The following is a 12088-nucleotide window of genomic DNA, read 5'->3' on the forward strand; positions in this document are numbered from 1 at the left end:
AAAGCTATAATTGAGTCTGGGACAAAAATGTGTCTCTGGGAGGGTTGCATGGACTCCTTATGATAAGCCAAATGCTAAGGTAAAACTGTGGAACTGATTTCTCCTCCAATAAGGGAGAGGAAAGGATGTTGTGTGACATACCCAGCTAACTGGTAGCTATAGTTATGCTTGCTAGGATTTGGATGCATGGTTCTTGGATTTGGTTAGTTCCCTTGGTCTTACTTTCCCAAAAAAGGAAACCTTCACATGATGGGCACTCCATTTAGTCCCTATTTATTCCAACCCCAAGCTTCCTATTTCATGGATAAAGGCCATGTTAGTATCCATGGCATAAATGAGGTCTAGGGAACTCCAAGAAACAAATGATCCTAGTACTGAGTTGTTTAAATAGACTTTGGTCTTATACTTGGCCTGTTTATTTGCATAAAGTGCAACAAGAATAATTATTTCTACACAGGCCTCTTGGATTGGCTTTGATGGAAGTGTGCTCCACAAGGAATCACAGATAAGACCTTTTAAAGCACAGTCCAGCCACGGGTTTGCATTCTCAAATACCTGTGGGTTAGGTGATCCCCTCCTCTTAAGGTCCCAAGATAAATTTGGAGCTCCTGGACCTGTTAGAAAGTGGCATTCTTTACTGACCACAGGTCAGGAACCCTCTACAGGGACAGTGTAGACAAGAGTATGAGACCAGTTTCCCCACAGGGTTTTTATTGGCCCTGAAAGTCAAGCTTGACTCCTTAAGGGAAACATACCCTTCCAGTTAAAGCCTTGATAAAATTACCTTATCCAATTGTGTCCTGTTGCAAAAGAAAAACTGAGTCTTATTGCACTGATGCAAACAACTATACTGCCATAAGAATACTTACAGATAGTTTACAAATTCTAGAGGAACTAGGCAAAGAGAAACAAAGGTGCTCCAAATTTTGATAACAGGAGTACTTAACTTAATTATTAAAGGCTGTAGATAGTTTAAAATAAGTTTCCTTGACTCTGAAAAACAAAACATGGATCAGCACTATTCCAAGCAGAAGTCAAAAAGGTTGCTTCAGCTTTCTGAGTGCAGTCCATTTAGTCAACTCTTGTTATGCATGATATTCATAAGCATTTCAGCTCTTTATTAATTCTGTACATTTTCCTTTATTCTAATGTTACAATCTCTAAAGTTATCAGAAGTCTGCATTTGAGAACACCTGTTAAAGTTTTATAGCTCTTATAAACCATCTTTTGAAAAGGATTAAAGCAAGACAACAATTGTCTGTGAATAGCAAAATGTCAAGGTTAGTTACACTTAGAAACACAACTGACAAAGAAGTTTGGTTATCTCCGTGGTTTGCAGTAACTTAACATAAAAACCTTATTTATGATTGGTAGCATATACTTAGACATTAGAATTTTAGATATCTCACACAATTTGGAACATATATTAGCATTATTCACCAAAAACCTAAAGAAGATTGAGCATCATTTTGGCAATCCCATGTACCTAAACATGTCAAATAATCCTGTTTACCTATTTTTTCTGGACACTTCAGGGGCACTCTGAAGTATTTGAAAAGCCAGCTGCCAGGGAAGACAATTTTAAAATGGAAGTTTGATTTGGGGAATGCTATTAAATGTTTGAGGTTTAAAACACTTGATATTATGAAATAGAATTCCAGATTCTAATAATAAATAATTTGTTTTGCCAAAATGATGATTCAGAAATTTTAAAGAAGCAAAAACCTTTTATAAACCTTTTGAATTTAATTAATATGTTTACACAGAGAACATATTCTGCAAGATTAATTTCCACAACTTTTCCACCACTTGTTTGAACCTTTAGCTTTCCCTATCTAACTGAAAACAATCCTTTAACCCTGGGCAAAAGTTTACATTTCCATGCCTTCTTATAACCTTTTACATAAAAACACATTTTATTGTTTTTATACCTTTTGCATTTAAATTTATTTTCAGTAGTTTCAATTACATGTTATAATAGTAACTTCTACCAATTGTTGACTTTAAGGTAAAACTTGGTAAGTTGCTTTAATTGTGCATTAACTGCAGCCAAGGTTTGCCTTCTTAGTTAAGAGCCTGGTTAGTTCCATATGTCCCTAGGCCTTACCAACTCTGAAGCCAGCAAGTGAAATAGTTCTGAAAACCCAAAAAGCAGTTTGTAACCTTAAAACACTTAGAAAACCTTGCATCTGACTTGCATTTTACCAATAATATTTAAGGCTGTTTTTATTTCTCAAACATAAAAGTCACATGAACTGAAAGCTACCACAGATTTTATAATCCCTTTAAAAATATTTGATCCAAGAACTTGTCTTTCTTTAGGCAAAATTAATTAGAACTCTTTTGATAGACATTACATACAGTACACAGACGGACAGGCAGAAGAAAACCCAGTCACTAGGTGGGGCCCTTTGAGACAGGGCTAGAAAAATATGCAAATATCAAACCTGAGAGGGTTCATCCTCTCAGGCAAGATTGCCAAACAAAGCCTTGCCAAGCAGTTACCAGCCATGCCCTCAGGGTGTAAAGCAAGATGGAAACTTGATTTTACAACCAAAATTTTGCAGAGTGATAGTTGCACAGTGATAGTTGGGGTGGGGTGGGGGGGTGGGGTGGGGGCTAGCCTAGTAAAACATCTTCTAAAAGAAAAAAGCTTTAAAAGTTAACTTGCTAATGGGGTAGAAAAGGGGAAAGAAAAGAAACAGTTTAAAAATGCCTGAAGAAGAACCTCTCATTCTTATGCAAGTGGTTCTTCCACCAGGGAGAAAAGTTTAAGCTTAATTACTGTCCGATGGAATAAAAACCCTTGGTTGGGGAAAGGGAAGGCTGCAGCAGCTTGTGGCTGGGAACCAGCCAGCCAGCTGTCCAGAATCCTTGGGCCATGTGTCCCAGTCCCAGCAACGAGCAGGGAGTGTGGCAGGAAGCGGGGAGTGTGTCAGGGAGTAGCTGATCACCAGTGGGTCACAAAAAAGGAGGAAAAGGCCTTGAAAAGGCTCAGGAGTGATGGGGCTGGGGGCATGGTTTCCCCTACCCTAAGAAGTCCAAGGATAAAAAGGCTTGGAAGCAACAGTGAGAGGTTTTGAGTCCCCATTTCACTCACTGCTTCTTGAGCCCCATGTTTGGCGCCAAAAAAGTTGCAGGACTTTTCCTGAGTTTAGCTAAAGACAGGGTTCTTTTCTGTCCCACAGCCACACACATTTAGGCTTGCAGATGATTTAAAGTGTGAGTAAAGTAGGGTGTTATTGAGTGAAAAGAGAAAAAAAGGATCCCCTGCTAGAGCACTTCTCACCCATCATTCAAATACTAGATTTCACACAGGAAAAGGCGGGGCCAGGCTCCTCCCCACTGCAAAGGGCGTGAACTTCCTGAGGCTCCACCTCAGTGGGCAGGCTGGTTGGAGTTTCTCCAGGAACCTCCTCCCACCAGGCTGTCTCAATAAGACCTTATTACTGTCTTTATTTGAAGATTATGTATGATCTCAGGAGATGTTTATGGGTTCAAGCTGACAGGGGGTGTACTTGTGATGGTTAATACTAAGTGTCAACTTGATTGGATTGAAGGATACATAGTATTGATCCTGGGTGTGTCTCTGAGGGTGTTGCCAAAGGAGATTAACATTTGAGTCAGTGGGCTGGGAAAGGCAGACCTACCCTTAATCTGGGTGGGCACAATCTAATCAACTGCCACTGTGGCTGGAATATAAGCAGGCAGAAAAATGTGAAAAGAGGCCTGACTTCCCAGCCTACATCTTTCTCTTGTGCTAGATGCTTCCTGCCCTCAAACATTGGAGTCCAACTTCTTCAGTTTTGGAACTCAGACTGGCTCTCCTTACTCCTCAGCCTGCAGATGGCCTATTGTGGGACCTTGTGATTGTGTGAGATAATTCTTAATAAACTCCCCTTTATCTATATATATCTGTTCCATTAGTTCTGTCCCTCTATAGAACCCTGACTAACACAATAAGTATGCTAATAAAATAAACAGATATCGAAATACCTCTGTGAAAATTCCTAGATATTTCTTTACTTCCTTCTTCATTATGAATTAAAATATCAGTAACTGATTATGTTTTGTGGTTGTTATTCCAGGTAATCAGAATCCTTATTAGAAGTATAAGAGTGTGGTTTTTATCTTTACTCCATAAATTAAATGCAAGGGGTATCATGTGACTACATTTTGACAACCAAATTAAATCTAACTCTATGCATTTCTCTGCCACTGTGACATGAAATTCAACTACAGTCACTGTTGAAATATTCCTCCTTTTTTGCCCCTGAGATATGAAGATTCCGAAGTCTTACACAGTTCAGAAAACGAAGGATCCCTGGTCTTTTATTCTCACTGGTGGCTGCAGAAATGCTTGTATTTCAACTTGGCATTTCTTAAGGAAGATAACATACCAAGTGCAACAGAAGCTATAGGCTGCCTGACCCAACCTCTATTTTCTACCTTGTTCTCTTTTGCTTTTCTCCAACATAAAAGACTATCAACACTAAAGACTGAATTTACCAGCCTCTATGGATTGGGTAATCTATGTGATACAGTCTGGACAATGATTTGAAAGTAAAAGCTCACCAGTGTTGCTTTTCAACCTGGGTACTTTCCTATTCTGCTTTTGTGAACAACAATGTAAGGCTGAAGATACAGATGCCATATGAAAAACAAAAATATAAAAAGCCAGCATGTTATGGTTGGCAGAATAGAGAGACAGCAAGAGCCCATGTCCTTAATGACATTGCTAAATGGCTGAGACAATGCCAAAAACCTATGAACTAAATGCTATGTCAGAAAAATAAACAGTTATTTGTTTAAGATATTTTAAAATTCTGCCTTGTAGTTGAACATATCTCTAATTTAAACCCCAAACTTGGTTAAGGGGATTCTTATCCAGTATGATAGCTCTCCTGCCAATGGTCCCACTTTACTAGGTATGTCAGGCAGTCATTATCCATAATTAGGGCTCTGTCTTTCTGGGATATTGTGATAATGTATGTATAGTTCTCTGTTTTCTTAGTTATTTGGGGCTGCTATAACAAAATATCATAGACTGCATAGATGAGGAACAACAGAAATGCATTCTCACTGTTCTGGAGGCTGGGAAATAAAGGGTCAAGGCATTGGCAGGTTTGGTATCTGGTGAGGGCTCCCTTCTGGCTTATAGACAGTGCCTTCTAGCTGTGTCCACACATGGTAGAGGGAGCAAAGCAATTCTCTGTGGCCTTTTTTTTACAAGGACCCATTCATAAGGACTCTTGCTTATGATTTAATTAACTCCCAAATGCCCCACCTCATAATACCCATCACATTGGTGATTTGGTTTCAACATATGAATTTTGGAGGTACACAAACACTCAGACCATAGTATCTGCTTTCCCTCATCATACCCCAAAAGCTTGTCTCCTTCCCAGTCTTGGAGAATTTCACCCTTCCCCAGAGTGGTAGATGCAGCCTCTACTCTCCAAACAGTTTGCTTATCCTCTTTGCCTTTGGAAAGATTAGATATATATACTAAAGATGGCTTTTTAGACCTCTAATTTGGGATCTCCTCTTAAAGGTGAGATAGAGAAAAGAATGGAGTAGGGAAAGTAAATGCTGATACTAGATACATTTTTCACATTATTCTGTCAAATTACACTGCTATAACCTACCCTATCTTGGGGTAAGAATTTGATTTAGTCTTTCAAAAGATCAATTTTAAATTCTAGGTTCTGTCTCAGCTACCAGTCAATCAATTAAATGATCAACATACCCAATATATTGTTGGCTTACATAGCAAAGAACAAATTCCCATGTTTTAAAATTTAAGGTCTACTATTAAAGATAATAACAGATAAAACTAAAATTTAATTTGAAAACAGATACTACTACCAGAAATAAAAGAAAATACAAGTCCCTTTTCGGCTCTATGTTAGCCACTTGAAATCTCTTTCAGTCCAGAGTCCCCATATTGTGTTTTCATAGAGTACAATTTAAAAACATTTTTTGTCCAGAAATAAGCGGAGCTTATTTGTAAAAAAAAAATATTAAAAGTGCAGCCTTATTGTTTTCTGGATAAAGATAAATATGCCGTCATTTTTCCCATCTTAGGGGAAACAAAGAAAACAAAAACAATCACTTGTCTTTACTTCTCCCATTTGCAATTCCTCTATTTCTCTGTTCCCCTTTGTAGAAAATCTCCTGAGTGTCTAAATGTGCTGTTTCCAGTTCTACTCCAGACCCTTAAGCCTATTTTAATCAGACTTTACCCTCAACAATGTGCCATGATGATCTCTTCAAGGTTGCCAATGACCTCTTCATTGCTAAATTAAACTGCCAGTTCTTACTCCTTTTTCCTTCATTCATTTTATTTCTAAATTTTTGGATCCTTGAGATCTCTTGCTTTTCCTCCTGTCTCACTATTTGCCCATTCTCAATCTCATTTGCTGTTTCTGACAATCTCTCATTACCTACCAATGTGGAAGTGCCCTAGGAATCAGTCCTTAGATCTCTTCTCTTTCCTGTACACACACACCACCTTGGTGATCTCACCCATTGTGATAATTTCAAATACCATCTTTATGCCAATATCTCCCAAATGTATATCTCCAACCCCATCCCAGATCTTTTACCTGGTCTACCTCATCTCCAGATTCATATATCCACCTCAGACCTGAAATTTCCAATTGGAGATATATATAAATTCTTTTTCCTAAGAATTCAAAATAAAGTTCATCAATTTATTTTCTAAGGAGTAAATCCATGAACAAATAAATATAATAATAACCCACTTTTGCACCTAGCCAGATTTTTCAATAATTAAATCTTTCACAGATTAATAATCAAATGTTCAAGATGATGTGTAGATTCTCTAAAATGTAATTTCTAAAATAGTCAAATATGTGCTTCAAAAGCATTAAATAAAGCTTATTCTTTCTTAATTCAAAGAAAAATATGCCAAGTTGCAATCTCAAAGGAGGAGTTATCTTAACTTTGCATATTTTTGTCTCAGAAAACAGCAATTCAACATCTTGTGTCACTGCTATTGTTAACAATGCTGCCCACTGCTTTTCTCCTTCTCAAGCTAAATGAGAGCATGTTGTCCATTTTGCATAGGATTGTGAACAAATAGCCATGTGGTCACAACAACTACTTTAATCAGTTCAGAACAAAACCTCCTCATGTAAAAGAACCAGACAAGCAAGGTACTTTTGGGGATTTGGTAGATTTCTAAAGAATCCTCAAGATACCAGGGATGTACCAATATCACTCAAAAGATTCTGTTAATTTTGGGAGATCTTAGTGTGATCCGGGGGTAATATTAGAATCTCCTCAGCCTGCTCTACAGAATACAATTGACTTTTTATATGCTAATATATAAAAATTTTATAGATATGTAAAATATTCAAGAATTATGCTAAGAATTTCCAATCTTATCAAACCTTTAAATTGCCAAATAGATCCTGTTAATTTCTATTTATCGTTATCAAATGTAAATATCCCACTTTCGAAAGACTTAGTCTGTAAACAATAAGAACATCATTTGAAAGTATGTTCATGTTGATGCTGGGATAAATTTTAAAGAAGGATTTAATTCTCTTTAAAGGAAATTGGAAATGGGTTTAAAAACTCTTGCCAAAATTTGTGTTCAATTATAACTACCAGAAAGAAAATCAATACTAGAGAAAAAAATTATAAGTTGCTAAACTATAAAAATTATGTGTAAAAACAATCAATTATAACATGATAATTGTAATCATAATAGCAGTTCATAGTTACAGAGCAGAATTTCTGTACACAATACTCTGTTAAGTATATTACACACATCATCTCATTCAGAACTCATAACAAAATTATAATATAAGTATTACAAGGTTTTTTTTTTTTTTTGACAGTGTCTTGCTCTGCCATGCTGGAGTACAATGGCAATCATGGCTTAACTCAGCCTCAACTTCCTGGGCACAACTGATCCTCCGGCCTTAACCTCCCAAGTAGCTGGAACTACAGGTGTGCACCACTATGCCTGGGGAATTAATTTTTTTATTTTTTGTAGAGATGGGGTCTCACCGTATTGCCCAGGCTAGTCTTGTTGCTGGACTCAAGCAGTCCTGCCTCAGCATTCCAAAGTGCTGGAATTATAGGCATGAGCCAGTACACATAGCCAGAAGTCACGTAGGTAGTAAAGGATGATAACAAGATTCCAACTCATACATGCTTAGACTCTAAAACCCATTTTCTTTACCACAGGTTAAGTATGCTTATCTGCTAAGCATAACAGGACCCAATTACTTGTGCTTGCTACAGGGGGAGGGGGCACCAGAGGAGATGATGAATGTGAATTTCTGGCTTTAGGAACTAACTCGGGCATTGCTGTTGAAAAAGATTAAAGAAACATACAAAAGCTTTGAAATATACTAACCATAGAGTCAGTGGCAAATGGAAGTGAATTAACCACACTGGTTAGTGCCTGGGAAGGTTCAGTCCAATGGGTGAGGCAGGGCAGCAAGGAGTCCACAGATAATGATAAAAACTGGGTCTGTTGTATTCCAATCATTTCATTAGGCTCTGCAGATACTAAAAGAAAGAATTGTATAAAAGCATTAATAGTTGACCCTCTACAGGTAAGAAGGGGCAAAATCATAAAATGTCTTGAGTGGCAGGCTTTAAAAAGTTTGTGTTTTGTTCTGAGGTTGACATATGAACATCTAGGGGAGAACATGGCGGGATGTAAATTTCAGAAAAGTCAGCCGAGGTAACGGTTCAATTCAAAAAATATATGTTAAGAATCTTCTGAGAGCCTGGACCTGGGAGTGTGCCAGGCAGTGGAGATGCAGTGATAAATGCTTGCTGAAGAGCGCTAAGGGACAATGTCCAGAAAAAGAGCGGGCCTAACGGCATCTTTTTAGCAAGTTTCCTGGCAGTAAAGTGAAAAAGGATGAATGCCAGCAACTTAGTTTACTTGCAGCTTCCTGTCAATTTAGTCATCTGAAAAAGAGGGGACTGAACTGTTTCAAAACAGAAAGCAAGTAACTGATTTTTAATGACTTTCCAATATTTATGGTAGTACTAAGAAATTTTAAAAGTCTATTTTCTTGGGAGACCGAGGCGGGTGGATCACTAGCTCAGGAGATCGAGACCATCCTGGCTAACACGGTGAAACCCGGTCTCAACTAAAAATACAAAAATTAGCCAGGCGTGGTGGTGGGCGCCTGTAGTCCCAGCTACCCTGGAGGCTGAGGCAGGAGAATGGCGTGAACCTGGGAGGCGGAGCTTGCAGTGAGCTGAGATCGCGCCACTGCACTCCAGCCTGGGCGTAAGAGCAAGACTCCGTCTCAAAAAAAAAAAAAAAAAAAGAGAATTCTAAATTAAAGTAGCTTATAGATTAGTTGGGATTTCTCCCCACCCTCACCAATCCCTGTAGATCTTTAAATTTTTGATTAGCCAAAACTTAAAATGGCTATCAAAGAACTGTGAAAGAAAATTGCCTCAGATCACTTAAACAGTCACGGAAGATGTTATTCAATAGTCTTGCAGTGGGAGTCAAGACTATTGGAGTGAAAAAGAGAGATTGAACTCAACTCCACTATAAGAGAAATGGGAGAGCTTTTAAGTGCTGGGATGAGCTAGCAGAAAAGTACTGGAGAATGTTAGTTTGAGGTTCATCAATTTGATCAGGCCATCTGTGTTTGATGGTAGGTGTTTATTGAAGTTGGCTCCTGCATTCCCACAGAAACTGGAAGATAGGAGCCCTATCTTTCTTCATAATTATATTCCAAAGGCTTGGCTCCCAGATCCCTGAGAAAGACATTTCTTAGTTATAAAACTGACAAGAGGTTAGGAAAAGACTCACATTTCACAGGGACAGGGAAATCATTTACACTTGCAAGTTTTCTGAAGTAAGTAATTTAAGAAAATGAAAGCAAGGAGCCTATGGTAAAAACGAAACTTGTCAAAAGTTTATTCTAGCTGAGAAGAACATTAAAGCCATCTTGCTCATTACTAGCAATGGTAGTTCAAATTTTTTAGGTAACATGAAACAGTCTCATATTTAACCTGGTTAAGTTAGATGAAGAATTATTTTGATAGTTGGTGTGAAGCTGTAGAAAGTTCTGCCTGTGGCTCTCCAGTGGACCACATGTCAGGGAATGCTTTCTAATTTTTAGGTTGGTGAAAAAGTAATCACAGATTTTTTCATAAAGTAATGGAGTTTTTCACTGCCATAAAGTAATGGCAAAAAACGTGATTACTTTCTCATCAGCCTAATATTAATTCTGTGTACCCTTTTCCCACAAAATACATATTAATACTTAGCCACATATTTGGTGTCAGCGAAAGTTGCCACCAAAGGGAAACAGTTTTTTTTCCCCACCTCATTATTTTGACATAATGTAATCGTTCTTATGAATAGAATTATTGGGTCCAAAAAATAAGTAGATAGATCTAAGCTTAAAACATTTAATTTTGAAAAATAAATCTCATAATGACATTTGTCCTAGGGATTTCTAAAAAAAAAATAACCCAGGCACATTAAAATTTTAAAGATTTTATTTAAGCAAACAGGAATTCATGAACCAGGAAGCGCCAAACTGCAAGTTGTTCAGGGCTCCACCAAAAGTCCAAGGGAGGAAACTTTTACAAGGTGTAAAGACAGACACCTAGATAGACAGATAGAAGCAAGACAAAAAAAATGATTGGTTGGAGAGAAGAGTCTCGAGGTAGAGGTTAGTTAGCTGTTTCTGATTAGTTAAGCTTAAATTCTGTTTTCCTTGGCTTTGACCGTTCACCCTGAGTTGGGTTTTGGTTTACATAGGAACCCAATGCACTGAAACTGTTTCAGCCTAATGACTTCCAAATTAATTATTTTAACAGAATCTAATTTGTGACATTAAGGAGTTTCGCATTAACAGATAATATGTTCTCTGTAAAATTATATCATTATATTGTGCTCTTGTAACAAATGAGACAAAAAAACTTGTGGGAATACATTTTACAAAAATAAATATAAACCCAGCAATATTTTATATGTTGACAGTCACTAGTTGATTTTGAAAGCATTTAACATCACTAGTAACGTAAATGTAAAGAAACAATGTCTGTCAAAACTACAAGAAAATAGTAACAGAAAAATTTGTCTAAATTCATTTTTTTATAAGAAATGTGAAAATTGATGATTTCTTCTCCTGCCTCCCTGTTAGGTATTGCAAACCTTCAGAGTTCCCAGTGAAAAGAATGTCTCTGATACTTTACGCTGAATTTATTCTAACATAGTTCATGAAGCAGAATGATAGAATTATTTCTTTACTTTCAGCTTATTTTTTTTATTTCACACTAAAAGACCTTACTTCAGGCAATGTTCTATATCTGCTGCTTAATCTTGTGTCCTCTCTTTGACTCTGTATATCCAGCTGTGTCTGTGTGCATGCACGTGCACAAGCAAGCTTGCATTATTATCTTAGATTCTGGAGATCTCTACCAGCCACCTCTCCAGAATCCTGCCAGTACCAGTGTGATAAGGAACAGCTATTGATATGGGAAGAACATCATGTAGAGCATTTAAACTAGTGCCCTTTATTGCCAGAGAAACCACGGTAAAATGAAAGATCTGAAGGAAAAAAGTTCACACACACACAGCCACAGACACACACACACGCACACACACATACAGTCCTCAGGTACTAACTTCATACTTAATTCTTTGCAATAAAGTTACAAGTTATTTGCTTGTTTTTCTTTTGTTTTTGATCAAGAAACTAAGAATAATATAGCTTCTCTTGGCCATTAAGAAAGAATTAGATTTAAGTAACATTTTAGATCATCCCTAAAAGATCTCAAAAGGAAGTAAATTAAAATGCTGAGGCAATTGATTAAAGAAAGGTTTCAGGAACAACAATATTCAGATTATGTTAGGAATTGTTTTCATATACTTGTATTTTTACTTATTTCATATCACTTTTCGCCACTCCTAAAAGTAAAATTTTCACTAATGCCAAAGTATTTTTATCATTTTATTGTGATGATAGATCTTCCTGGCTTATAGGAAAACTTTTAAGTGCTTAACAGATTTAAAAAAGATCCAAAAACATTTTCCCCCAAAAGTAGGTTACTTGATTTT

This window comes from Pongo pygmaeus, chromosome 10 (assembly GCF_028885625.2).
Source record: "Pongo pygmaeus isolate AG05252 chromosome 10, NHGRI_mPonPyg2-v2.0_pri, whole genome shotgun sequence".
NCBI lineage: Eukaryota > Metazoa > Chordata > Mammalia > Primates > Hominidae > Pongo > Pongo pygmaeus.